Raw genomic sequence first — 27592 nt, 5'->3', positions numbered from 1 at the left:
GGGAGGCAGACAAAAACAGGTAGTTGGCTTAACACTTGTTGGGAAAATGTTAAAGTCTGTTTTAAAGGATAAAAGAAGAAGACATTTAGTTATCCATAACATGACCAAGCAGAGTCAGCGTGGCTTCATGAGGAAGAAATCATGTCTGATAGATTTACCAGAATTCTTTAAGGAGGTCACAAGCCGGCTAGATAAAAGGGGAAGCAGTGAATGTAATGTATTAAACGCCTTCTGAAAATCCACACGAGATACCACATATTACTTTACTTAATAAGACATGAGCCCACACTGCTGGAGGCAGTGTACTGGCATGGTTTGAGGAGCAATTAACAAATAGCAGACAGAGAGTTGGGAAAAGGGGGTGGCGGGTCGTTTTCAGGAACAAAACCTATATCAAGTGTTGTCTCACAATGATCAATGCTGGAGTCACAAGTATTTACAATAACGAAGTCAACCTGGTGCACCTCACAGAGCACGAGTTCCCTGATTGGGGCTGTTAACCTAGTCCAATCAGGGAGCCCTGTCTGTATGAATAATACAAAATAAATGGCAGTGTGAATAAAGATTTGTACACCTTGTGTCTGTCACTGTGTCTCAAACCTGCACACACACAACATGGGTGCTGGGGAAAAAAATAAGCATTTCTGCAGTTAGGGGTAATGTGGTGGTAATAAAAAAAACAGGAGTGTCAGGGAGTCTGTTCACTTTGAGAGCTGGTTCTGAGGAAGCAAGACCAGTATCAAGGACTCTCCAAGAGTAAATAAAGGGTGAACTGGTGACGGGATACCAGCCTCTATGGAATTATTTAACCTTCTTAATTACTTGCTGTAGCTGCATACTAAGTTTGTGATTCGTATACCTGGACACTCAGAGTCTTGGTACCATTCTCGACTGAAATGAGAATAAAAACCAAAATAAATGGCAGTGTGAATACAAATTTGTACACCTTGTGTCTGTCACTGTCTCACACCTGCACACACACAACATGGGTGCTGGGGAAGAATAAGCACTACTGCAGTTAGGCGGGAGTGTGGGGGTAACAAAAACAAAGGAAGAAAACGATCAGCAGTGTCAGAGGTTCTGTTCACTCTGAGAGGTGACTCTGAGGGAACTGGATCAGTGTGGAGTGAAGGACTCTGTTCTTTCTCCCTATATTAAAAAGGAGAAGAGACTGATTCTGTTGGGTGTCTTCCCAGATTCTGTCCACTCTGGGAGAGCTGGATCGGTGTCAAGGGCTCTCCACGTGGAAATAAAGGGTGACTTGGTGACAGGACACCAGCCTCTGTGGAGTTGTTTCAATATATTCATGACTTTGATGAGCAAAATGAACGGACAATAGCCAAGTTTGTGGATGACACAATCTAGGTGGGGAGGCCAGTGGTGAGGGTGATCCCAAGAGCATGCAGAGGGAGAGGGACAGATGGAGTGAGGAGGCAAAAGCTTGGAATATAACATGGGAAAATGTGAGGTTATGCACTTTGAAAGATTGGACAAAGGAGCTGAATATTATTTAAATGGAGAAAGACTGTAGAAAGTTATGAAACAGATGGATCTGGGAGTCCCCATTGATGAATCACAAAAAGCTAGCATCCAGGTTCAGTGGGAAGGCAAATGGATCACTGGCCTTTATTTCAAAAAGAATGGGATATAAAAGCAGGAAGGTTTGGCTAGAACTCCTCAAGGCACTTGAATACTGTGAATCATGTGGGACCCCTTATCTCAAGGAAGATATACTGGCATTGGAGGCAGTCCAGAGAAGGTTCATTAGGGTTGACACCAGGTATGGAGGGATTGCCTTATGAGGAGAGCTTGAGTATCTCTGAACCCTTTTTGCTCAAGGGAACCTGGTTTGATTTTTATTATTGCTTCATGTCAAATTAGCAACCTCTGCTGAAAATCAGGAATTCAATAAAAAAAATTATGCTGCTTTTTACCTCCACAATTGTCCACAATTTAATAACAGCCTTCCTTGCTTTCTTCCTGGCAACATCTTGCCCCGAGACTTAAAATCGCCATTCTCACCCTCTGAAAGGTATCCAGTCACTTGCTCTGCTTCCTTTTCAATTACCTATAGAAACTGGAGCTATTGTTTTTATGTTTCTCGCTCACTTCCCCTCCTCCTGTAATTTCATCCCTCTTTTTGACACTCTATAAATACTGACCAACCATCTGGCCTGCCATTGAGTAATTATATGCTTTCGCTTTAGGTTTGATCCATTCTTCATTGAACCACAGATGGTGTGTCCTCCTCTTTAGAATCCCTCTATGCTGAAGGACACTTATTTTGCTGGATCCCATTCTTTCCCCAAATATCATTCACCTATACCTGAGTTGATTCTACAATCTGATTTCCTGAACCAAAGTTATCTCTAACAATGCAAAAATGCCATCCTTGATTAACAGTGCTACCTGTCCATCTTGACCTAACTCCCTCTTCTTCTTCAATGCCATATCAGCTTCACTACTCAGGGCCCAATCTTTGTCGGCCTGCATGTCTACGTAATAGGTATCGGATCGCACTTACAGAGGAACCTCGATTATCCGAAGCACACGGGCGGGCAGTATTTTGTTCGGTTAATCGAATGCTGGATAACATAATTTGGCCGAGCGTTGGGACCTTGCAGTCTTGCCGAATAATCCAATATTCGGATAATCGAATGTCGGATAATCGAGGTTCCTCTGCAGCTTATTCAACGTGCACGATCAATTTGTTTACTTTGTTATGAATGTTATGTACATTCAGATGCAGCGTCTATGAATTTTTTTTCTAATTGTTATAATATCTAGTCTTAACTATTGAGTACCTTTAGGTTTATTTTCTCTGTCCCACCCTCCCATTCTCTGACACTCATTTCTTATGTTAGTATTTTCCCTGTGCAGCATCCATTTCAGATAAGCTTCCTATTTCTGAAACCTTCTCCATCTTCTCAAAAATGCATGCCACTAAAGCTGCCCGTCCCTCCCTCCAACTCCAGCCCATTGCGTATCCTGTAAAGACCGTCTCCTTTTATTTTGCTGGTTTTTTAAAAAAAATTGTGGACTGAAATGAGAAAGCGCTGTTTTAAAACCAGTGCTTGAAAGTGTGGCTACATGTTCTGAAAGCAAGTAAACCGATATCCATGTCTGGTATGGTGTAAACAACTGCTTGAATAAGCAGTGATTGAAGTTCAAATGATTAGGAGCTAATATACAGACACAGCTTTTGTTAGCAACAAGACGTTGCTTGGTGTACGGGCTGGTGATCAATTATTAATAACAGTGACCTTTTGCCTGCTAGCAACAACTGTGTATTGGCTGTCAGGTAACTGAACAATGTGGAGCTGAAAACAAGTTACGGAGAGCGAGAGAGAGAGAGAGAGAGAATCATTCAGTTCATCGCCAACTCTGAAGCGGTCTCTCTGTTCTCCGCAGTCAAAAGTCATTGGCATACTGCATGCAGTTCTGGTCTCCCTGCTATAGCAAACAAGCTGTGAAACTTGAAAGGATTCAGAAAAGATTTACGAGGATGTTGCCAGGGTTGGAGGGTTTGTGCTTTCGGGAGAGGCTGAAAAGACTATGGCTATTTTCCCTGGAGCATTGGAGGCTGAGAGATGACCTTATAGAGGTTTATAAAATCATGAATAGAGTGAATAGACAAGGACTTTTCCCTGGGGTGAAAGAGTCCAAAACTAGAGAGCATAGGTTTAAGGTGAGAGGGGAAAGATATTAAAGGGACCACGGGGAACTTTTGCACGAAGAGGGTGGTGCGTATGTGGAATACGCTGCCAGAGGAAGTGGTGGAAGCTGGTACAATCACAACAGTTAAAAGGCATCTGGATGGGTATATGATTAGGAAGGGTTTAGAGGAATATGGGCCAAATGCTGGCAAATGGGACTAGATTTATTTCGGATATCTGGTCAGCGTGGACAAGTTGGACTGAAGGGTCTGTTTCTGTGCTGTACATCTCTATGACTCATTGTAAACTAGAAGAAATCCTGCAACCATTGTTACAAAGCTCACAGGTCAGAAGTGAACTGGCAACCGTGTGCCCCCTACAATCAGTAAAAGCATTTGGAGAAGGGTGGCTTAACCAAACTGTTAGCCAGCAGAAGAGTTACAAGGGTCACCTCAGCAAAGGAACCGAGGAAGAAATAGTACAGAACTGTCTTTCCAGTTTTACATGTCAATCCATAATCTATTTTACCCAAGGTGTTTATCTGTCTGTATCAAGATGTAGGGGATGAGAATCTTAATTAGCCAGAAGTAAAAAAAAAGAAACTTGCGAATGAGACATACTGCTCCAACCCTCAAAACACTGCTCCAGAATGATCGGTACATTCATTTCTCAAGATGTACTGCCTCTTTAACTGTTCTTATTCCCTCGTTAGAATTGATATATGCGAACCATTTATAAGTAGCGAGCATCTCTTTATTTGTACTAATTCTTATTCAGTACAGAAACCCTGGACCAAGCTTTCTCTCAACCCAGGGCAGAAAGTCAGGTAAATTGGGCAGCCCTGTGCACTTTATACGAGTTTTAGCCCTTGAGGTGACTCTGAGAATACCTGGCCTCGATTTCCAACACGCTAACCCGGTGAGCTGTAATAATTCTTTCCACCAGTGAGCTCGCCAGTCTCTCTTGACATCCCAGCTCAGAGGGTGCCCACCGGTGCTAACAATGAGTGGGGGAGACGGGGCAGCGGGGGAGGTGTGGTGCCCAAACACCGTTTCACTTTGACCATGCAGCCCTGCAAGACGTTGAAAAACATTTCTCAGATGCAAACGGCTGTCTCTTGGAGGGTACAGGGAAAGTGAATCCTGCAATCTGCCGAGCTGAAGCCAATTTAACGGGGTCACTACGATTAGAACCATGCTGGATGGTGTCCGGTGATGTTAATCGTTTGCTTGAGGGTAGGAAAGCCAGAAATAGAGTTGTGAAAAAGGAACAGCAAAGGGTCGCTGGTTGTCCTCAACTTGGGAACATTTTTATCCATCAGTCTGCCTTCATGTTCACCAGAGTCAAAATCAAGATGCCACTACTAGAGGCCAGAGCAGACAGGCAGATTTCCCATTCCCCAAGGACATGGGTGAGGTGGATGGGGGGTTTCACAACACTTGACTGTGGTTACATTAGAATCATAGGATTCCTATAGTGGGGTGGGGGGGTGCGCAGGCTATTCAGCCCATCAAGTCCACACCAAACAGACCCACTCCCCTAGCCTATCCCTGTAACCCCACATTTCCCACGGCCAACCCACCCTAACCTGCACATCCCTGGGCACTATGGGACAATTTAGCACGGCCAATCCACCCTAATCTGCACATCCCTGGGCACTATGGGACAATTTAGCATGGCCAATCCACCCTATCCTGCACATCCCTGGACACTATGGGACAATTTAGCATGGCCCATCCACCTTAACCTGCACATCCCTGGGCACTATGGGACAATTTAGCACGGCCAATCCACCCTAACCTGCACATCCCTGGGCACTATGGGACAATTTAGCACGGCCAATCCACCCTAACCTGCACATCCCTGGACACTATGGGACAATTTAGCACGGCCAATCCACCCTAACCTGCACATCCCTGGACACTGTGGGACAATTTAGCACGGCCAATCCACCCTAACCTGCACATCTTGGACTGTGGGAGGAAACCCATGCAGACATCAGGAGAACATGCAAACTCCACACAGACAGCTGCCCTAGGCTGGAATCAAACCCGGGTCCCTAACTACTGTGCCACTGTGAAAGTGCTGGAAAATGGGATTAGAATAGTGAGGTGATTGTTTTTGACCAGCACAGACTCAAGGATAAATCTCAATGACACTATGCCCGTATCTTTCTGTGGGTGAGGTGGTGGTAAAGGCCGTACGTTGGGGTTTGGATAGGTTTTGAGAGGCTTTCTGCTTCCTTCTCCTGTCCTAAGCCCTAGAGGAGAGTGGGAATGGATTTTTTTTGCCCTCATACCACGGCTGTACACCTCATGGTAAATGTATAGCACGGCATTGACAAATATTTAAGAATGAAGAGGATGCCAGTCCCTTTGAGTCCAAGTATTTCAAGACCTGAAGTGAGAGCTATACCTGAAGGACTGAAATATCAAAGAAAAGAAAACTGAAGCAAGTGGAAAATCATTAAATTACAAAAATCTATGCAGTAACGGAGTCTGCAGAAAGCCTCCAAAACTGCATCACCTTGCATTTAGATTTACCAAAGCTGATTTGCTCTATTCAAAATCAATGGAAATGTTTTCATCTATGGTGCATTCCATCAAGGCAGAATACTCGACTGCACAGTAAAAGCATTCAATTCAGCCCTATAAAAGGACGACCTCGATTATATGAATCCCATTTTACTCCGGAAAGCTGAAATAGCAGGGTCAGAGAACACAAGGACACCGATTCCCGCGGTTAGGCTCGAAAAGAGAGAAAGAGAAAGCAAATTGGACACTAAGTGCTGTGGTGAGTTTCCGCACTGGGGCGAGACAAGCTCATCATTTGTGATGTGTGCATATTGTAGGGGATTGGGAGGGGGGGGGGGGGGGGGGGGGGGGGGGAAGCAATACGCGGAGTTTGTCATACGAGAAAACAGGAGCAGGAGCAGGCCATTCATTGCAAACGCGGATGATCGTCCGGCTCAGTAAGTGGTTTCCCGCTTACTCCCCCAAACCCTTCGAAACCTTCAGCTGCCAAGAATGACATCTCTTGCAAACATTCAGCATTCTGCCCTTCAATGAAGTCTTGCGTACCCATCAGAGTATCACTTCCGTATCCATGGGAACAGGGGCCTAGCCTTGAAGGGCTTTTGCCCGAAACATTGATTCTCCTGCTCCTCGGATGCTGCCTGACCTGCTATGCTTTTCCAGCACCACTCTAATCTTGACTCTAATCTCCAGCATCTGCAGTACCCACTTTCGCCTTGTATGTGCTTGGCCCTGCTGATACTTAAGCCTTCCTCATCAAATGCAAAGTTAAAAATCACACAACACCAGATTATAGTCCAACAGGTTTAATTGGAAGCACTAGCTTTTGGAGCGCCGCTCCTTCATCATCAGACAACCACCTGATGAAGGAGCGTCGCTCCGAAAGCTAGTGCTTCCAATTAAACCCGTGTTGTGTGATTTTTAACTTTGTACACCCCAGTCCAACACCAGCATCTCCAAATCATCAAACGCAGTCATTGCACAACAGCTCATTGCGACGACTGTCTTTCCTCACGCGAGTGGCTCAGTGCCTTGCTGGCTGTGATGTACTCTCCTGAGGAGGTGAGAGCCGCTACATAAATGCGCACCGTCGAGTGGAGGACGCGACCCACGATGGCTCACCTCCTCCCCACCTCGGAAACCAAAAGCCGCTCCCTGCCCTCAATGTTCCTCGGCCAACCCCCACCGTCGACCATCATCCCCCAGTCTGTCCCTCGGGATTGGTCAGCGAGGCAGCTCTGATTGGCCAAGGAGTTGCTGTGGAGAAGGTGACACAGAATCCCAGGCTCCCCAAACTCTCAAAATCGAGGGATGCGTGATCACCATTCTATTTCCCCCCATGGTCTAAACAGTTGTTCCATTTCAAGTCTGGCATTCTTGCATTCGTCCTGATGAGGGCAAGACGGAATGCTTCTGTAGCATTTGGCAATATTCAAGCAAAACGATTGTGGGTAAGATTAGGTAGGGTCGTTTGCCAAGCTCTGCAGAGGATGGCGATAATTTGAAAAACAGCCTACCACCTTCAAATAGTCATCTATCCATTTCAAATAAAGTCGCCAACCAACACGACACTTGAACAAGTCAACTGCCTGACAACAGCAACACACACACACGGAGAGTTTGTCCAGGAATGAAGCTATTTTTGCTCTTCTAGGTGCCGGGAAAGAATTAAAGAGGTCTGCACCTGCTAAACTTCAAAACAAAACGTGTTTTTTTGTTGTCGCTGTCTCAGTAAATGATCCTGTGTTCTGTGCGGCAATGGGCTCTTCAGTCTGACTGCGCCAGCTTCCTGCATGCTGACAAAATGGATTAGGAACAGGCTATTTGGCCCCTCTATCCTGCTCCTCCATTCAATGGTGGATCTGACGCTGGCTTCGACTCCATATTCCTGACTAGTGTTGTTGAACAGACAGAGGGGTGCAGGTATACAGTTCGATGAAAGTGGCGTCACAGGGAGACTGGGTGGTGAAGAAAGCATTTGACATGCTTGCCTTCATTGGTTAGTGCACTGAGTGCAGGATTTGGGACGTCTTGTTATAACTGTACAAGATATTGGTGAGGCACAGTGGGAGTACATTTCTGGTCCCTTGCTACAGGAAGGATGTTATTCAACTGGAAAGGGTGCAAAAAGGATATATGACGCTGTTACCAAGTCTGGAAGGTGTGAAGTACCAAACCTTGCAAGAAGAGACTCTATATGCTTTTTACCCCAGACAGTAGGAGGCTGAGGGGGTGACCTCATAGAGGCTTATAAAATCATGAGGGGCATGGATAGGGTAAATAGCCAAGTTTTTTTCCCTGGGGTGGATGAGTCCAAAACTAGACGACATAGGCTTAAGGTGAGATGGAGAAAGATATAAAGGGTCCTAAGGGGCAACTTTGTCATGCAGAGGGTGGTACATATATGGAATGAGCTGCCAGAGGAAGTGGTGGAGGCTGGTACAATGACACCATTTAAAAGGCATCTGGATGGGTACACGAATAGGATGGGTTAGAGGGATATGGGCCAAATGCTGGCAAATGGGACAAGATTAATTTAGGAAACGTGGTGGGTATGGACGAGTTGGACTGATGGGTCTGTTTGCGTGCTGTCTGACTCTATATCATCAGCCTGTCTTTCCACCCTGCCTCCCTGCAATTTCCCCTTGCCATCACCTCATCTTGCAAAACTGAGCGACTACTTTTCAAGTACTCTCTGACAGCTGTTATTGTTCTTTCCTGTTGAATAAATCTCTTTGGCCATTAAGGATTAAAGCTACGTTCACTGTCTTTCATTCTGTCATCTTCTGAACACGAAGATGATCCATCCAAGGATCCAATCTGCTGTCAGACATGACATGGCTCATTGGGCACCATTCACACTTCACTAGGCTGATCCTGGGTCTTACAAGGAGCGGTTGAGTAGGTTGGACCTGTACTCATTAGGTATTTCGAGGAATGAGGGGGCGACCTTACTGAAGCATGCAACATTCCCAGCAGACTTCACAGAATGGATATCAAGGGGCTTGTGGGAGAGTCAAGGACCAGAGGGTATCATCTCAGTCCAATTAGGACTGAAATAAAGAAGAATTTCTTCTCTCAGGGGCTCGTGAATCTGTGGAATTCTTTATCACAAAAGGCAATCAGAACTGGATGATTAAGTACATGCGAGGTTGAGATAGACTTTTAATCAGGTAAGGACTGGAGGATTATGGGGGATAGGCAAGAAGGACTGAAGGATTATGGGGATAGGCAAGAAGGAGTGGAGGATTACGGGGGATAGACAAGAAGGAGTGGAGCATTATGGGGGATAGGCAAGAAGGACCGAAGGATTATGGGGTATAGGCAAGAAGGAGTGGAGGATTATGGGGGATAGGCAAGATGGAGTGGAGGGTTATCAGATCAGCCATGATCAAACTGAATGGCAGAGTGTGGACTCGATGGGCTGACTGGCCTGCACTGACTCTTTCACGGTCTTTTATATTTACGACTTGAGGTTGAGAACATGTTTACTTGAAATTTGTAAGAATTAGACTCAGCAGCCTTCTTGAAACATGCAAGATTCTTCAGGGACTGGGCGGGGTAGACGTGCAGAGGCTCTTCCCCCTTTTGGGAGCATCTATGCCCAGAGGTCATCATCTCAGAGTAAGGGGCCGCCCAGGTAGGACAGAGATGAGGGAAAGGTAATAGCTGATACTTTACAACTAAGATGACTGGAACAGACCACTTGTGCCATAACGAGTGCCGTTTCTGCCACCTTGCTGGGCTGCCACACCTGCATTCCTATGTGACTATAGGGGGAGCAGATGTGGGTGGGAAAGGGGTTGGGGGAAGGGGGCACTCGCGTAGCCTCTTCCAGTGAATGTCCAGCTGAACTGTTCGCTGATTTGGCAGGGGCGGCGCTCCTTGCCTGACCCCACTCCATCAAATCGAGACCCCGAGGTGAAGTGGTGGCTGCCCTGTACCGGAGGCAATGGCTAGTGTTGGAACGAGACCCCTTGGGAGTCTCAGGATCACAAACGGGTGGGAGTGGGTTTTTACTTTCTATGACACCCTCAGGGAGTACAAGATTCCAGCGGAGACTTTGAAAGCCAAATACCTCTGGGCAGTCCTGCAGCTGTGAAGGGTGCTACATAAATGCAAGTCTTTTTCTGCAACCTGTTCCTGCAACATAGCTGCTTTCCAGCCCTGTCTCTTTATTTAACTCTCTCCGTCTGTTCCTCTCTCTCTCCCTCTCTCCTTTATATTCTGTCTGTCTCTGTTTTGCTCTTGGTCCACCTCTCTCCGTCTGTCTCATCGAAGTATACAGTACAGAAGAAGTCCTTTGGCCCACTGAGTCTGTGCTGACGAAGATCTACTGTAAATCTACACTATTCCCACTTCCCAGAACAGGCCCACGATGTTGAATGTTAGTTGAAATGTCACAACATTCATGTACATTCTAAAAGGTTTCCCATCTCACCTACCCTCTGCACCTTCATCTGTCTTCCCCTCTCCTTTTCTCTGTCTGCCTCTCTCTTGTCCTCTCCCGATCTGCTTATCACTGTCTGTCTGTTTTCCCCTGTCCTTTTTTCTGTCCGCCTCTCTCATTCTCTCCCAGTGTGTGTGTCGTTCGCTGTCTCCCCCCCCTCTCTCTCTCTCTCTCTTTTTCCAGCTCTCCTTCTCTCTCTCCCACTCTCTCAGCCTATCTTTCTGCCTATCTCTCTCCATTTCTGCCTCACTTCTCTGTCTGTCCCGCACTCACCCATTGTCTTTGTCTCTCATTCACTCTCTCTTGGTCTGTCAACATCTGTCTCTCTCTCTCTCTCTCTCCTACTCTCAGTCCGCTTCACTAGTTGCCTGTAAATCCAAAATCACAGTCAGACGGGAAGAAATTAACTTAATTCTAACTCTAACGATAAATAGGTATAAAAATAATATGCCCGATTTCAGAGATGCCCCTGAAAGCAGTAAAACCAATGTGCCAGCACACATAGCAGTCAATGATACAGAACATCCAGACATGTTCTGCAAGCACCATTTTATTTCTGGAAGGATAATGTGATAGATCTCACGTTCAAACAGCCCAGCAGAATGTGCATAATCCTGATACAGATCGGAGCGTTACTCCCTCTCCCACAGAAGGTGGGGGAGATAACAAGCGAGAGTCTATAGGTTTGGGTTTTTACGTACGTGCTTATAATTTCGAACGTGAAGCAAAACAACCAAACTGACGAAGCGACCCCAGAGCCCAAACACCACCGCGTTAACGAGACTCAGAACCCATGTAAGTAAACTAGCGACCAACAGGGATGTGATACTTCAAAGGAAAGGGGTAGATTGCACCTCTGACAGTGGACTGGAGGGATTTCCTTTTTAGATTTGTGGGGTACGAGACTACAGTGAAAAGTGGATGATGTCGCCAAATCTTAGGGACAATATCTTACAGAAGCAGAACAATAAGGAAATAGAGTTATAAAGTCAAACATGACAGTCCTTTCAAAAGCCAGGGGCCTGCAGACGCCCCAAGCTGGACTTTCCCGAAGGGGTCTCGCGCTCTGTTGCACTGAGCATGCTTTCCCACGCTGGGCTAAGCCCTGGCATTCTCGCCAGCTGCCTTCGCTGCCAACTGCCACTGCTCACTTCAATCGGGCACACCAGACTTCACTGCAACAGGCACTGACGTGGCCCTGACTGCCGCGGCCAACATTCTTTGCAAACAATCACTGCTGCCCCATCCTTCACCGTTAGACACCACCTCACTGTCACCATCCTTCACCGTTAGACACCACCTCACTGTCACCCTCCTTCACCGTTAGACACCACCTCACTGTCACCATCCTTCACCGTTAGACACCACCTCACTGTCACCACCCTTCACCGTTAGACACCACCTCACTGTCACCATCCTTCACCGTTAGACACCACCTCACTGTCACCATCCTTCACCGTTAGACACCACCTCACTGTTACCCTCCTTCACCGTTAGACATTCACCTCACTGTCACCATCCTTCACCGTTAGACACCACCTCACTGTCACCCTCCTTCACCGTTTTACACGACCGCACTGTCACGACCTCCTTCACCACCATGCATCATCTTGCTGCTACCATCTGAGCCCGTGCTGGGCACTGACAGTTGCACGTTAGGTTCCTCGCTGTAGTGTCCTGCTCTGGGCACCAATGAAGCCACGACACCCCCCCCAACCATGACCAGCCATCTCGGACGGTGAAGTGCGGGTTGGTTTTGCCGTGTTTGTCACAGACGAAACATTCCTGGGGTAGATGAAGGTGTGTTCTTTTTTCCCTTTTCCCATGTTGGTGGTCACTGGATCATTGCCCTTTGAACTGAGCGACTTGCTCACCCATTCCAGAGGCCAGTGAAGAGTCAATCACTGCCACTGTGAGGTCTAAGAGTCACGCAAAGACCAGGCTGGGTAAGGACTTCCTCCTTGTGACAGACACAACAGGGGTGATGACAATGCTAGCCCCGCGGTACCACATATATGGTGCCTACAGTGAAGTCATCTGACAGCATGATGCCACCACTACTTGGAGTAGTTCTCACACAGAGATGGAGCATCAGTTGCATTCGCTCCTACAGCATCACTGCACACAGAATGGTGTTACACACACGTCTGAGAAGTAGCATCTGAGTATTCTGCTCGCACTTCACTGCAAGGAGGAGGTCATTAAACTGGAAAGGGTGCAAAAACGCACTTACAAGGACGCTCCAGAGACTGGAGGGCTTGAGTGAAAAGGAGAGGCTGAATAGGCCGGGACTTTTTTCCCCCTGGAGTGTAGGAGGCTGCGGGGTACCCTTACAGAGGTTCACAAAATCACGATGGGCATCGACAAGGTGAATAGCCAAGGTCTCCTACCCAGGGTGTGGGAGTCCAAAACTCGAGGGCATAGGTTGGAGCTGAGAGGGAAAAGATTTAAATGGGAGCTGAGGGGCAATGTTTTCCGCACAGAGGGTGGTGCGTGTATGCAATGAGCTGCCAGAGGAAGGGGTGGAGGCCGGTACAATTACAACATTTTAATGACATCTGGACAGGTACAAGAATAGGAAGGGTTTAGAGGGATATGGGCCAAACACAGGCAAGTGGGACTGGTTCAGTGGACGAGTTGGACTGAAGGGTCTGTTTCTGTTTTGAGGGATATGGGCCAAAAGCAGGCAAGTGGGACTGGTTCAGTGGACGAGTTGGACTGATGGGTCTGTTTCTGTTTTGAGGGATATGGGCCAAACACAGGCAAGTGGGACTGGTTCAGTGGACGAGTTGGACTGAAGGGTCTGTTTCTGTTTTGAGGGATATGGGCCAAAAGTAGGCAAGTGGGACTGGTTCAGTGGACGAGTTGGACTGAAGGGTCTAAGTGGGACTGGTTCAGTGGACGAGTTGGACTGAAGGGTCTGTTTCTGTTTTGTATGAATCTACCTTCCTTGGTTGTGAGCACTTTAATTGGCAGTTCCTTGGAAGACAGACAGTGCCAGAGCGGTGTGACCACAAATCACTTCAAAATGTCTTTCTGCAACTGCTCCAAAGCGCCTGTAAAGGGCAATATTTTGTTTGCAGAGCTATCACGTGGAGATGAGGTGCAACGCAAGGAAGACAGAAATACTTTGGCAAGAGACTGTGCAAAGCAGCATTCTCTCTGAAACGAGTGCCGATACAGAGTATGAAATCTTCCAAATCCAACCAAATGCAATGGCATGGCCTGGTGATCAACTTGGCAGCCACGGCATATCTGACAGGAAGTGGCTTGTTCAGGTCAAGCCAACCGTCAATGAGGTGTAACCCGCTGAGTGCCACAGGAAGTAGGGGTGAGAAATGGGCCTGAAACCATCAAGGACTTAGCCATTCCTCTGAGAGAAAGTGGTTGCCCTCCAGGAGGGCATCTGAGCAAAGGTGCGAGTCATTAGGCCTATGGGGTTAATTCTGTGTGCACACTGTGAGCAGTTTTGGGTCCTGTATACAAGGGTGGATGTGGTCCAGGAAGGAGAGGGACCAGACGATATCCCAGGGAAGAAGAGCTTGTCATATGAGGTGCAGTTCAGCACTCTGGGTCTGTACTCTATGGAGTTTAGAAGGAATCTCATTGAAACTTGCAGAATACTGAGAGGTCTGGATAAAGTGGACATGGAGAAGAATGTTTCCACCACTAGGAGAGAGCAGGACCTGAGGGCACAGCCTCAGAGTGAAGGGACAAACTGAGGTGAGGAGAAATTTCTTCAGCCAGAGGGTGGTGAATCTGTGGAACACGTGGCTGTGGAAGGCTGCAAGGCCAACTCATTGAGTGTCTTTGAGACAGACAGGATCTTGATTAGTAAGGGGATCATGGGTTACAGGGAGAAGGCAGGAGAATAAGTCTGAGAAACATATCAGCCATAATCGAATGGAGCAGCAGACTCAACAAGCCGAATGGCCGCATTCTGCTCCAAAATCTTATGGTCTAAAGCTGTTAAAATCCATCCATGCAAGGTGTCAAGGGATTGAGTCTCGCCTGAGTAAGTCAAGAGGTGCAGCCTATTGGCCAAATATGGGCAGTGCAATCAAGGACAGCACTAACCAGAGCAGTGCTTCTAAGAAAAGCCAAGCGAAGTTAGCTAAAGGGTTGCTCCTGACTCACGATAAACTAGGAAAGACTAGATGGTACACAGATGTGTCGACCTTTGTACAGACTCCCTTCACAGAAGGTGACCTGTAGCTGAAAACGATAGCGCCTGCAATTTGTTTGACGACAAGAGCAAATATTTGGAGAAATGCATTTGTGGATGCCTGCCTCTTGGAATAACATGGTTCACTACAGTCACGTGATCTCAGAGTTAAACCTGGAAACAGCAGCCACTTGTACCCACTGCGTGGGGCATCTCCCATCCTCCAGCTTGAAAACTATTTCGCACGGGGGTGGTGGGGGGGGGGGGGGGGGGTCACTCATTTGTTAAAAGCCCTTAAAACAAATTTTTAATCAAATTGCACACTGACCCTCTTATCGCGTATGCTCCACTTATGTTAACCAACATTTTACGTGGTACTTGGTCAAAAACTTCCTTAAAATCCACGTAGACAACATCTGCCAGATGTCATTCATCAACCTTCAATGTTAGTTCATTAACAACACAAAAAGTCAATTGGATTAGTCAAACCCAGGCTGGGTCTCTTTAATTAACTCAAGCTTCTCCAATTTCCTACTGATTTCTTTTTCCTGGTTATTGTTTCTCGAAGCTTATCAACTGTTGATGATAAACCACGGCTGTTCGGGCTGACCCTACATCCTCCATGTGAGGAAGCGTGTGACACCCAAGAATCCTCTGGCACTCTCAGCAAGGTTTAGTAGATACAGGTACCCCCAAGAATTGTCAGCAGTTTTGCTCTCATTTCATATTTTAAGCATCCATAGGACTTTGTTTTTTTTTGTAAGCGTTCTGGCTAGATCCTTTAATCCGATCTCACCTTCTTCATCCCCAACAGGACGACCCTAACTTTACTATGAGTTCCCTTTTATATTGGGAGAAAGTGAGGGCTTACCCCAGACACAGCCCACCAACTTGGCACCGCCCTCATGACCTGTCCACTGTCTTTCCTACCGATCTGCTCCACCCTCCTCTCCGATCTATCACCTTCTACCCCACCTCCATCTATCGCACTCTCAGCTACCATCCCCCAGCCCCAGGCCCCCCTCCCATTTATCTTTCGGCCCCCCTTGGCTCACAAGCCTCATTCCTGATGATGGGCTTTTGCCCGAAACGTGGACACGCCTGCTCCTCGGGCGCTGCCTGACCGGCTGTGCTTTTCCAGCACCACACACTCTACCCTTTTCGATTGACTGCCATTCAATTCTTATATCCTCTCCTTGCCGGTCTTATTTTCCTCTTCTTTATAAATTTGTTCACGGAATGTGGGCATCGATGGCGAGTCTCAACATTTATCGCCCGTGTCGGTAAATGACTGTCTGGAGCTGGTGAGCCACCTTTCCTGCGTTACTGCAGCCCACGTGGAGTAGGTACACCCACAATGCTGTTAGAGAGGGAGTACCAAAAATGTGTTAGAGAGGGAGTACCAGAAATGGTGAAAAAAGAGCAATTTATTTTCAAGCCAGGATGGTCAGTGGCTCAGGGTGGAGAAATGGAAGGAGGTTATCTTGCAGTGGGTGGTGTTCCCATGGATCTGCTGCCCTGTACCTTCTAGATTCTCTGGTGCTGGCAAAAGATGCCTGAGGAGTTGCTGCAGTGCGTCACGTAGATGATGCACACTGCTGCTACTGAGGGAGTAGGTGTGGAGCCAATCAAGCAGGGGCTGCTTTGCCCTGGACAGTGTCGAACTCCTTGAAAATTGTTGGAGCACCCCCCCCCACCTCTGTCCAGGGGCAAATGGAGAGTATTCAATCACACTCCTGACTTGTGCCTTGTCGATCGCAGACAGGTTTTGGGGAGTCAGGAGGTGAGTTACTCGCTGCAGTATTCCCAGCCTCTGGCCTGCTCTTGTAGCCACATCATTTATGTGGTTGAGCCATGTTCAGTTTCTGTCCAAGAATAACCGAACCACCAGGATGTTGATTCTGAGTGGTTCCCCCATCTCTCTAGCCTAATACATTTTTCCTGGTTCTCACTTGAAGAATTCACCTGACTATATCATTAACCTTCCTCACAATGAGAATCCTCGAAAGCCCTAGAATGCAGAAAGAGAATGTTCAGCCCATCAGATCTGCACCAACCTTCCACCCAGACCACATCTTGACCACCTTTAATCCACCTCTCTTGCACATCCATGGGCACTACGCACAATTTCCCACAACCAATCCACCTAATCTGGACTGTGGGAGGAAACCCACGCAGACACGGGGAGAACGAGCAAACTCCACACAGACAGTCGCCCGAGGCTGGAATTGAACCCAGGTCCCTGGCGCTGTGAGGCAGCAGTGCTAACCACTGAGCCACTGTTCTGCCCTTGAACTCCTGTCTCCCTTGCCGTCTAAGGAACTCTGCCATTGGTTCCTGTACCTTCTACCTTCCTTGTGGTATTCCAGATAAATGATTTACGTTATTCTGGACAGTTAGCAAAAGCCTGCAAACAGTTGGTGATATCCATATTGGCACCACTTTACCCAGAGTAACCACCTCCGGCTTTTCCCAGTCCCTCTTGTGTCTTGACGATCAAACCATCCGCAGACCCCACCTCCCAGCCTCCCATGTCAATTCTGATCCCTCTGTAGGATTTGGCATGTGTCGCTGTCAATCCAGGGCCCAGCTCAGGGAAACGGAGATTTCCTGGGAACACGATTCCTCGCTAACGCCATCACTTTGAAGACAGTCAAAGGTTGGCGTTTTTCTGCACGTCACCCGAGATAAGATAAATCATCCTGTCATGTTATAAAAAAAGTACTCAAAATGCTGGGTGAACAACGGCCTTCAAATAAACATGTACTGAGACGGGGAAATAAATCACCGAGGCTAAATTAACAATTCACATCAATGTAAAGGCTAATATTGATGTTGAAAGATAGGCTCTCTTTTTATTACTGTGTAGAAGCCTGGCTTCCTCCTGTATTCAAATTCTCGCTTGCTGAACCATCAACAGCTGCACAGAGACATGTAGAAAAACTCGTCATTCAGGTCAAGTTATTTTCCCCCTTTTGACAAGTTGACACACAAATAATTTGACAGCCAACATCTTTTGTCCAGTACAACTCCATTTGCATCATGATTCGCTTGCTCCTCCTGGCTTCTTGACCATTTATAGCTGTCTTCTCAGTTTATCACCGCTCTCCTCCCTTGCTAGTGTTAAATACTGACTCCTTCTAGGGGTATGGGCACAAGCACCCTTCGCCCACTCCCCCGTGAACCTCACTTGGCCTTTTCCAAAGGCTGTTGGGAGTTAGCTGTGTCGTGGTGGGTTACAGACCTGACCTATTTCCCGTGGTGAACCAGAATGGGTTTGTAACAGAGTCTGCGACAGTCACCATCACTGTGACCACCTATCAATTCCGGGTTTTGACTGAATTTAAATTCTACCGTGATAGGTTTCGAACTTGCACCAACAGAGGATCAGCCTGGATTACAATCTCAGTGATTTTAATTTTTTTTTCGGGTGGAGCTCAGTCAGCAGCAGTGGAGGTAAGGGCAGCATGGTGGCTCAGTGGTTAGCACTGCTGCTAGGGTCCCAGGTTCAAATCCAGCCTCGGGCGACTGTCTGTGTGGAGTTCGCACATTCTCCCAGTGTCTGTGCGGGTTTCCTCCGGGTGCTCCGGTTTCCTCCCACAATCCAAAGATGTGCAGGTTAGGGTGGATCGGCCATGCTAAATTGCCCGTAGTGTTAGGTGCATTAGTCAGAGGGGAAATGGGTCTGGGTTACTCTTCGGATGGTTAGTGAGGACTGGTTGGGCTGAAAGGCCTGTTTCCCACACTGTAGGGAATCTAAAAAAAAAGCCTGAGTATAGGTGGGGTCTGGCAGTGGCAGTGGGGAAGGGCCCCAGGCAACAGCAGTGGAAGCAGGCCTGGGTGCGGGTGGGGCCCAGGTGTAGTAGGCCCAGGCAGCAGCAGCAGTGCAGACAAGGTCCAGGCTCCAGTAGTGGGAGCAGGCCCAGGCTGTAGCAGCAGCAGCGATAGTATAAGCTGCCTGTGCAGCTGAACACAGCTTCAAATAAGCAAAAAGGAAAAGAAAAGCCAGAAAACAAACAAACAATTTCAATAAACAATAAAGGAAAAAAAAACTTAGCTCAGTGATTTAACACTGTGCCGTCACCTCTCCACTTGCTCTCCTTCGCCATTGAGAAAGGCTATCCGACACAACGCAAGCTCCTCAGGTATACCCACTCAGTCCCATTTCCACTTTTCTCCTCCTCACCGATTCTGAAGCGCCCTCTGAAATGGCCCAGTGAGCCCTCAGTTGGGATTGGGCAACAAATATAGAGAGAGAGAGAGAGAAAAAGATAAAAAGAGGGAAAAAGTAAGAAAGATAGAACTTTGTCAGGGGCAGCACTGGCTGCCCATCCCTGACTGCCCGATTGGCTGGTTAGGCAATTTCAGAGGACAATGCAGAGTCAACCACATTGCTGTGGATCTGGAGTCACGTGTAGGCCCAGACTTGGTAAGGTCGACGGATTTCCTCCCCTAAAGGGACATTAGTGAACCAGATGGGTTTTCTGTTTTGAAAGGTCATGGGGTTGGGACAGACCGGGAAGTGGAGCAGACACCACAGCCAGACTAACCACGATCTCACTGAATGTCAGAGAACGCTTCATAGTTCAAATCACCTCTCGGTGCTTCTAACTCCAATATTCCTACATTTTCATCAACAGGAAGCTTACTAAAGGCTGAGGAAGCAAGGAGCTGGCACAGCTTTAGAGCATTACAATGTCGTTAGGAAAGAACTCAAAAATGGACTGAGTAGAGTGAGGAGGGCGCACAAAAAAGCCTTGGAGGGAAGGAGATGGGAAAACCCAAAAGCATGAGGAATAAGAGAGGGTAGGGCCAATCAGGGATAGTGGAGGAAACTTGGGCCTGGAGTCTGAAGAGGTATGGAAGGCCCTAAATGAGTTTTTTGCTTTGGTATTCACTCGAGAGAGGGACGTTGTTGAGAGTGAGAACACCGTGGACCAGGTGAAAAGGCTTGAACAGATTGATATTAAGAAACTGGATGTGCTGAAAATTCTGTGAAGCATCAAGATAGATAAGTCCCCAGGGCCAGACCAGATATAGCCAAGGTTAATACGGGAAGCGAGGAATGAGATTGCTGCGCCTCTGGTGATGATCTTTGCATCCCTACTCTCCGTGGAATCGTACGGGACGATTGGAAGGAGGCGAATATTGTTTCTCTGTTCAAGAAAGGGAATAGGGAAATTGCTGGGAATTACAGAGCAGTCAGTCTGACATCTGTGGTAAGCAAGGTACTGGCAAGCATTCTGAGAGACAGGATTTGGAAAAAAACAAAGTTTGATTAAAGATAGTCAGCGTGGCTTTGAGAGAGGCAGGTTATGCCTCACAAGCCTTATTGAGTTCTTTGAGGACGTGACAAGACAAGTTGATGAAAGTCAAGCACTGGATGTGGTTTATATGGATTTCAATAAGGCACTTGATAAGGTTCCCCACGCTAGGCTCATTCAGAAAGTTAGAAGGTATGGGATACAGGGAAATGTGGCTATCTGGATACAAAATTGGCTGGCCAAAAGAAGACAACAAGTGGGAGTGGATGGAAAGTATTCCACCTGGAGGTCGGTGACCAGTGGTATCCCACATGGATCTGTTTTTGGGCCTCTGCTCTTTGTAGTATTTATAAATGACTTTGAAGAAGTGGAAGGGTGGGTTAGTAAGTTTGCCGATGACACATCCAGTGGTGTTGTAGATAGGGTTCAGGGCTGTTGCAGACTACAACAAGACATTGACAGGATGCAGAGCTGGGCTGAGAAGTCATAGGTGGAGGTCAACCTGGATAAATGCGAAGTGATTCATTTTGGAAGGTCGAATTTAAATGCTGAATACAAAGTTAAAGACAGGATTCTTGGCAATGAAGCAGAACAGCGGGATCTTGAGGTCCACATACATAGATCCCTCAAAGTTGCCACCCTAGTAGATAGGGTTGTTCAGAAGGCATATGGTGTTTTGGCTTTCATTTACAGGGGGATTGAGTTTAAGAGCCATGAGGTTTTGCTGCAGCTCTATAAAACCCTGGTTAGACCACACGTGGAATATTGTGTCCAGTTCTTGTCGCTTCAGTATAGAAAGGATGTAAATGCTTTAGAGAGGGTGCAGAGGAGATTTACCAAGATAGGAGGGCATTTCTTATGAGGAGAGGTTGAGTGAGCTCAGGCTTTTCACACTGGAGAGAAGGAGGAAGAGAGGTGACTTGATAGAAGTATACAAGGTAATGGGAGTCATACATGGAGTAGATCGCCAGAGGCCTTTCCCCAGGGCAGAAACGGCTGTCACGAGAGGTCATAATTTGAAGGTGATTAGGGGAGATGTCAGACGTAGGTTCTTTACGTAGAGAGTGGTGGGTGTGTGGAATGCACTGCCCATGGGTGGTAGTAGAGTCAGAGACATTAGGGACATTTAAGCAACTGCTGGACAAGTACATGGACAGTGGTAAATTGGGCCAAAGGGCCTGTACTGTGCTGTACTGTTCTATAAACCATGTTCTACATCCAATTTTTTCTCAATGTGGAGTTGAGAGAGAAGCCTTTAAGAACACACTTGCTATTTTTGTCTCTTTTACCAAGAGATCCAAACAGCCCAGAAATTAAAAGGCTCTTGCAACTGTTGGATATTAAAGCAAACTCCAATTACTGTTAAACCTCCCGAGGTCTTGGAAGAATGAACGGACTTGAGTGATAACTGTAAATATCTTTCAGACTGAAATTCAAACATTGTATCTAATAATGTTCCAACTGCAATGATAATGTTAATGGAATTTGTTTTTTTTTTGAAATTATAGATAATGAAGAAATGAGAATAGTCCTGTAGCTTTATTCACCTCACTGAGGGTGCACTTTATCAGTAAAATACAGAAATGTCTGTAACAATTATTCATGTATTAAAACAGCAATCATTTCACTCTCATCTACAAGAATTCAAAGTTGTCATACAAGAAGGTTCCATTAAAACTGTATTAAATCCTGTTGAAAAAAAGAGCACAGGGCTTTACCCAAATTTTTATCCTTTTTTTTCAATTCACTCACGGGACATGAACGTCACTCGTTTGGCCAGCATGTACTGCCCATCCCTGAAAATGAGATGTTCTGAGTCAGTGTGTGACGCTAGGTCAGGCTTTGCTGAACTCATTGCTATTCAGTACACAGGATGTAGCTGACTGCATTAAGGCTGCCTGCCATTATTTATAGGTTTGTGCGTGCATCCTTAAATTTGAATAGTTACCAAGTTTCTGAGACAGCAGATTGGGACATCTGGGGAACTGGCATCAACAGGGGGCAGGTAACTGAGAATCTCCTGTACAGAGAGAGCTTGAATCGGTTCGGATTATCAGAGAATCACAGAATCCTTGCAGTGTGGAATCAAGCCATTGGCCCATCGAGTCCACATTGACTCTCAGACCACGGACCCTTACCCTATCCCTCCATTTCCCACGGCTAATCCACCTAGCCTGCACATCCCTGGGCACTATGGACAATTTAGCACGGCCAATCCACCCTATCCTGCACATCCCTGGGCGCTATGGGACAGTTTAGCACGGCCAATCCACCCTATCCTGCACATCCCTGGGCACTATGGGGCAATTTAGCATGGCCAATCCACCCTATCCTGCACATCCCTTGGCACTATGAACAATTTAGCATGGCCAATCCACCATAACCTGCACATCCCTGGGCGCTATGGGACAATTTAGCACGGCCAATCCACCCTAACCTGCACACCCCTGGGCACTATGGGACAATTTAGCATGGCCAATCCATCCTAACCTGCACATCTTTGGACTGTGGGAGGAAACCCATGCAGTCATGAGGAGAATGCGCAAACTCCACACAGACAGTCGCCCGAGGGGGGAATTGAACCCAGGACCCTGTCGCTGTGAGCCAGCAGTGCTAACCACTGAGCCACCATGCTGACCATTATATTTGCTGCAGTTCAGAAGAATGAGTTCAGGGGTGTTGGGTGGTGTCTGGGTGGGTGGAGGATCTCTGGGAAACCTAGAATATTCTAACAGGTTGAACATAGAAGGATGTTCCCAATGGCCTGGGAAGTTCAGAACAAATTTAAGGATACGAGGTTTAGGACTGACAATGAGGAAAAATGTCTTTGCCCAGAGAGTGGTGAATCTGTGGAATTCTCTACCACAGAAAGCATTTGAGGACAAAAAACTGTATGATTTCAAGAAGGAGGTGGAGATGACTTCTAAGAGTTAAAGGGATCAGAGGGTATGTGGGAGAAAGCAGGAACAGGGGACTCAGTTGGAAGATCTGGCTTAATGATGTTTAATGGTGGAGCAGGCCTGAAGGGCTGAATGGCCTACCACTGCTCTTATATTCTGCGTTTATGTGAGAAGAACGCGGACATTAGCGAGGGCAAAATTAATGTCAAAGCAGAAACAGAGAGAGAGAGAGATATAAGGAGGGGGAAAGGGAGAGATGTGACTCTCGGCACAGAGTGACAGGGCTGACTCCTAAGTGCCTTCTGAAATGGTTGAGCAAGCTACTCCGATTCAAGGGGCAATTAGGAACTGGCAATACTTGCCCAGTGACACCTACGTCGCATGAAAGAGATAAATGAAATGGCCCCAGTTGGAGAACTGTGGCCAGGTTTTGAGTGTTACACTTTCAGAGGAATATCAAGGTCATGCAGATGTGATCCGTGAGAACGGTACTGGGAACGAGGGCTTCCACTGTGTGGAGAAACTGGAGAAGGTGCTGTGGTGTCCCTGAAACCAAGGACAATTGAGGAGTGGATCTGAACGGTGCATTCCAAACCTTGCAGGGGTTTTGCGAAGTAAAATAAGGATAGACGACTTTCCACTGGCAGGAGAGGTTCATAAGCAAAAGGACATGGAGTAAAGGTACGGGGAAGATGAGGGGAATAAAATCTTTATGCAGAAGGCTGTTAGGATTTGTAGTGTACTATCTGACAGGGTGGTGGAAGCACATTGATTCATTGCATTATAAAAGGGAATTTGATAAATACGTGACAGTAGAAAATTCCAAGGCTTTACAGAAGGAGCAGGGGTTATAGAAAGAGCGGGGAGCTGGGAACAACTGGATAGCTCTGTCAAAGAGCAGAATATCTGGTCATTCGCCACCCCCTCCCAACCCCACCCCACCTCGATGGGAGCTTCCTGTGCGCAAACCGGTTGCCTTCCTGCTATTTACTGCACGGTGAGTGCGACGGGGGTCCCAACCTGGACTCTGACTGACCACAGTGCACTCTGGGTAGATGCAGAGGTGAAGGCTCACTCGGTCCATCCTCCTCTCGGCTCACCAGTGTGTTTCCACAAATCCGAACGGCTATCGTCCGATTGTGGAATGCATCTCTGCCTTGCCCATGGCAGAATTCGGGTCCAGGGGTTTCCATCCTAAATCCCAAATCTCATCTCCATCTCTCTTGGCATAGCTTGATCCGCTGAGTGCTTTTGGCTTTTCACCGGCAATTTTGTTTCGGAGACGCTGGAAGCATTTTGTCTTGTTGTAACCTTTGCTTGTGTCAGTCTGAGTGACTGGTTTAGACACATGGAAAACAGGAGCAGGAGTCAGCCATTCAGCCTCTCATCTACTGCAGCATCAATGGCTGATTTTCCAACTCAGTATCCTGTTTGCTGCCTTATCTCCGTATCTTTTGATCCCTTAAGTCCTAAGAGGAATATTGCGTGCAATTCTGGTCTCCTTCCTATCGGAAGGGTGGTGTGAAACTTGAAAGGTTCAGAAATGATTTACAAGGATGTTGCCAGGGTTGGAGGGTTTGAGCTACAGGGAGAGGCTGAACAGGCTGGGGCTGTTTTCCCTGGAGCGTCGGAGGCTGAGGGGTGACCTTATAGAGGTTTACAAAATTATGAGGGGCATGGATAGGGTAAATAGACAAAATCTATTCCCTGGGGTGGGGGAGTCCAGAACTAGAGGGTATAGGTTTAGGGTGAGAGGGGAAAGATATAAAAGGGACCTAAGGGGCAACTTTTTCACACAGAGGGTAGTATGTGTATGGAATGAGCTGCCAGAGGAAGTGGTGGAGGCTGGTACAATTGCAACATTTAAGATGCATCTGGATGGACATATGAATAGGAAGGGTTTGGAGGGAATTGTCAAGGCGCTGGCAGGTGGGACTAGATTGGGTTGGGATATCTGGTCGGCATGGATGGATTGGACCAAAGGGTCTGTTTCCGTGCTATACATCCTTATGACTCTATAACTAGACCTATCGTCTCCTGGCTTGATAAAAGATAGGTAAAAACAAGAACTACAGACGCTGGAAACCAGACTCTAGGTTAGAGTGGTGCTGGAAAAGCACAGCAGGCCAGGCAGCATCCGAGGAGCAGGAAAATCGATGTTTCGGGCAAAAGCCCTTCATCAGGAAGAGAGGCTGTATTCCTGATGAAGGGCTTTTTGCCCAAAACGTCGAATTTCCTGCTCCTCGGATATTGGATAAAAGATATACAAGCACCTTGCTATTTCCCAGTTGGCTTCTGTCCCTTCATATCTTGGGTTCCAAGTATCTTTAAAGATCTCTAATTTTCCTTGCGTTCAATCAATACTGGAAAAGCTAGCTTCTTCTGTCTGCAAATCCCACTCGTCTGATGGCTGAGTGCAGTTAACAAAAAAAGGCTTCGATCCAAACAGCGCTTCAGGATTATTTTCAATGTACAGTCAACAATATCTCCAGAGCTAGAATCTTAAAGTCCTGCTCCACCCACTGTACAACGCTGCCAGAACTTGGGCTGTTCAAACCCTTTGTTAAGTAATTTGTTCAACATGTAGTCTATGATTTTGTTCATCTAATTTGCTTATTATAACTGTGATGTGTTTACTTACAGAGAATGGATCCTTCAGCCCCCAGTGCATAATTAATATCAGCATAGTTAAATATGCAGCCGAGGTAATTATTTATCTAATTTAACAGTATTACTTTTTCTTTCAATCAAATTACACTTAATGAGCTGTCCCTGGCAAGTTCTCCATAGGTGTTTTTTTTTTCTCTTTGGTTCCTAGGGATCACTGACTGAACCAGCTTTTATCACCTACCTTTAATTAACAGTCAGCTACATTGTTGTGGATCTGGAGTCACATGCAGACCGGATCAGATTTCCTTTCCGAAAGAATAATAAACTAGACTGGTCTTTACAATGACTGACATTCGCCATGAGGCTAGCTTCTTTTTTTAATCCCAGATTTTTTATCAACTCATTTGATTCGAACCCAGAACATTAGCTTCACTCCTATGTTCTGAGTTGATGCTGATTAACATTACATAGAAACGGCAGAATCCATAGGCTATATGGCCCCTAACTATGCTATAGGGATTCTATGATCACAGGAAGTAGGAATAGGCCATTCGGCCCTTCCGGCCATCTCCACCATTCAATATGATTATCCAATCCTGCCCTGGTTTTCTCCCTCTTACCTTTTGACCCCTTCAGCCCCAAGAACCTGACCTAACCCCTTCTTGAAAACATTCAATGTTTTGGCCTCAGCTGCTTTCTCAGCAGAGAATCCCACAGGTCCACTGCTGTCTCCGTGAAAACATATCTCCTCAAGGCCTGCCCCGAATTCCTAAAAACCAGGAGGAGTACGCCGCCTGACCCTTCGAGCCTGCATTGCCATTCAATAAGACCATGGTTGATTGTATTGTGGCCTCAGCTCCATTTACCCACCCTCTCACTATAACCCTTCAATCCTTTACTGTTCAAAAAATTATCTTAGCTCAAAAAACATTTACTGAAGTAGCCTCAACTACTTCACTGGGCAGGGAATTCCATAGATTTACAACCCTCTGGGTGAAGGAGTCCCTTCTCAATCCAGTTTGAAATCTGGTCCCTCTAATCTTGAGGCTGTGCCCTCTTGTCCTAGCTCCACCCTCCAGTGGAAACATCCTCTCAACATCCATCTTATCTATTCCCTTCATAGTTGTACATATTTCTGAAAGATCCCCCCCTCATCCTTCTGAAGTCCAATGAATATAATCCCAGTTGACTCAGTCTCTCCCCAGAAGCCGACACCCCCCCCCCCCAACTCCAGAACCAACCTAATGAACCTCCTCTGCACCCCCTCCAGTGCCAGGACATCCTTTCTCAAGTAAAGAGACCAAAACTACACACAGTACTCCAGGTGTGGCCTCACCAGCACCCTATACAGCTGCAACATAACCTCCCTGTTTTTAAAACTCAATCCTTTTCGCAATGAAGGACAAAATTCCATTTGCCTTGCTAATTACCCATTGCACCTGCAAACCAACTTTCTGTGACTCATGCACAAGGACACCCAGATCCCTCTGCACAGCTGTGTGCTGCAATTTCTTACCATTCAAGTAATAGTCCTTGGACTGTGAGTCCCTGGTTCTGGAATCCCCAGGTCTTTGGGAATATCCTTTCTGTATTTACCCTGTCTAATCCTGTTAGAAGTTAATAGATTTGTAGGAAACCTCCTCCCCCCTCCCAACACATTCTTTAAACTCCAGTGAATATAATCCACTCTCGTCATGCTTCAGTCCTGCCATCCCGGGGATCAGTCTGGTTAACCTTCCCTGCACTCCCTCCACCGCCAGAACATACTTCCTCAGATACGGAGACCAAAACTGTACACAATACTCCACATGTGGTCTCACCAAGTCAATCAGTGCAAGACATCCCTGCTCCTGTACTCCAATCCTCTCACAGTGAAGGCCAATGTACCATTTTCCTTGTTCACTGCCTGCTGCACCTTTAATGCTCACTTTCAGCAGCTGATGTACAAGAACACTAAGGTCTCGCTGCACCTTCTCCTTTCCCAATCTATTGCCATTCAGATAATAATCTGCC

General features: G+C 46.9%; 1 protein-coding gene and 1 long non-coding RNA gene across 6 annotated transcripts in view; one reads left to right on the top strand and one right to left on the bottom strand.

The window, feature by feature from the left end:
* LOC122543886 (pyruvate carboxylase, mitochondrial-like) overlaps nt 1–27592 on the bottom strand; it is a 567831-nt gene that overhangs the window by 372724 nt on the left and 167515 nt on the right. The gene's annotated exons all lie outside the window — the stretch shown is intronic.
* Nucleotides 11352–25869, top strand: LOC122543887. The gene is made up of 3 exons (XR_006310174.1): nt 11352–11435; nt 25613–25674; nt 25788–25869. It is a non-coding gene; the product is annotated as an uncharacterized LOC122543887 (long non-coding RNA).

Source organism: Chiloscyllium plagiosum, chromosome 45, assembly GCF_004010195.1.
Source record: "Chiloscyllium plagiosum isolate BGI_BamShark_2017 chromosome 45, ASM401019v2, whole genome shotgun sequence".
Classification (NCBI taxonomy): Eukaryota; Metazoa; Chordata; class Chondrichthyes; order Orectolobiformes; family Hemiscylliidae; genus Chiloscyllium; species Chiloscyllium plagiosum.
This window is presented reverse-complemented; position numbering and strand designations above follow the sequence as displayed.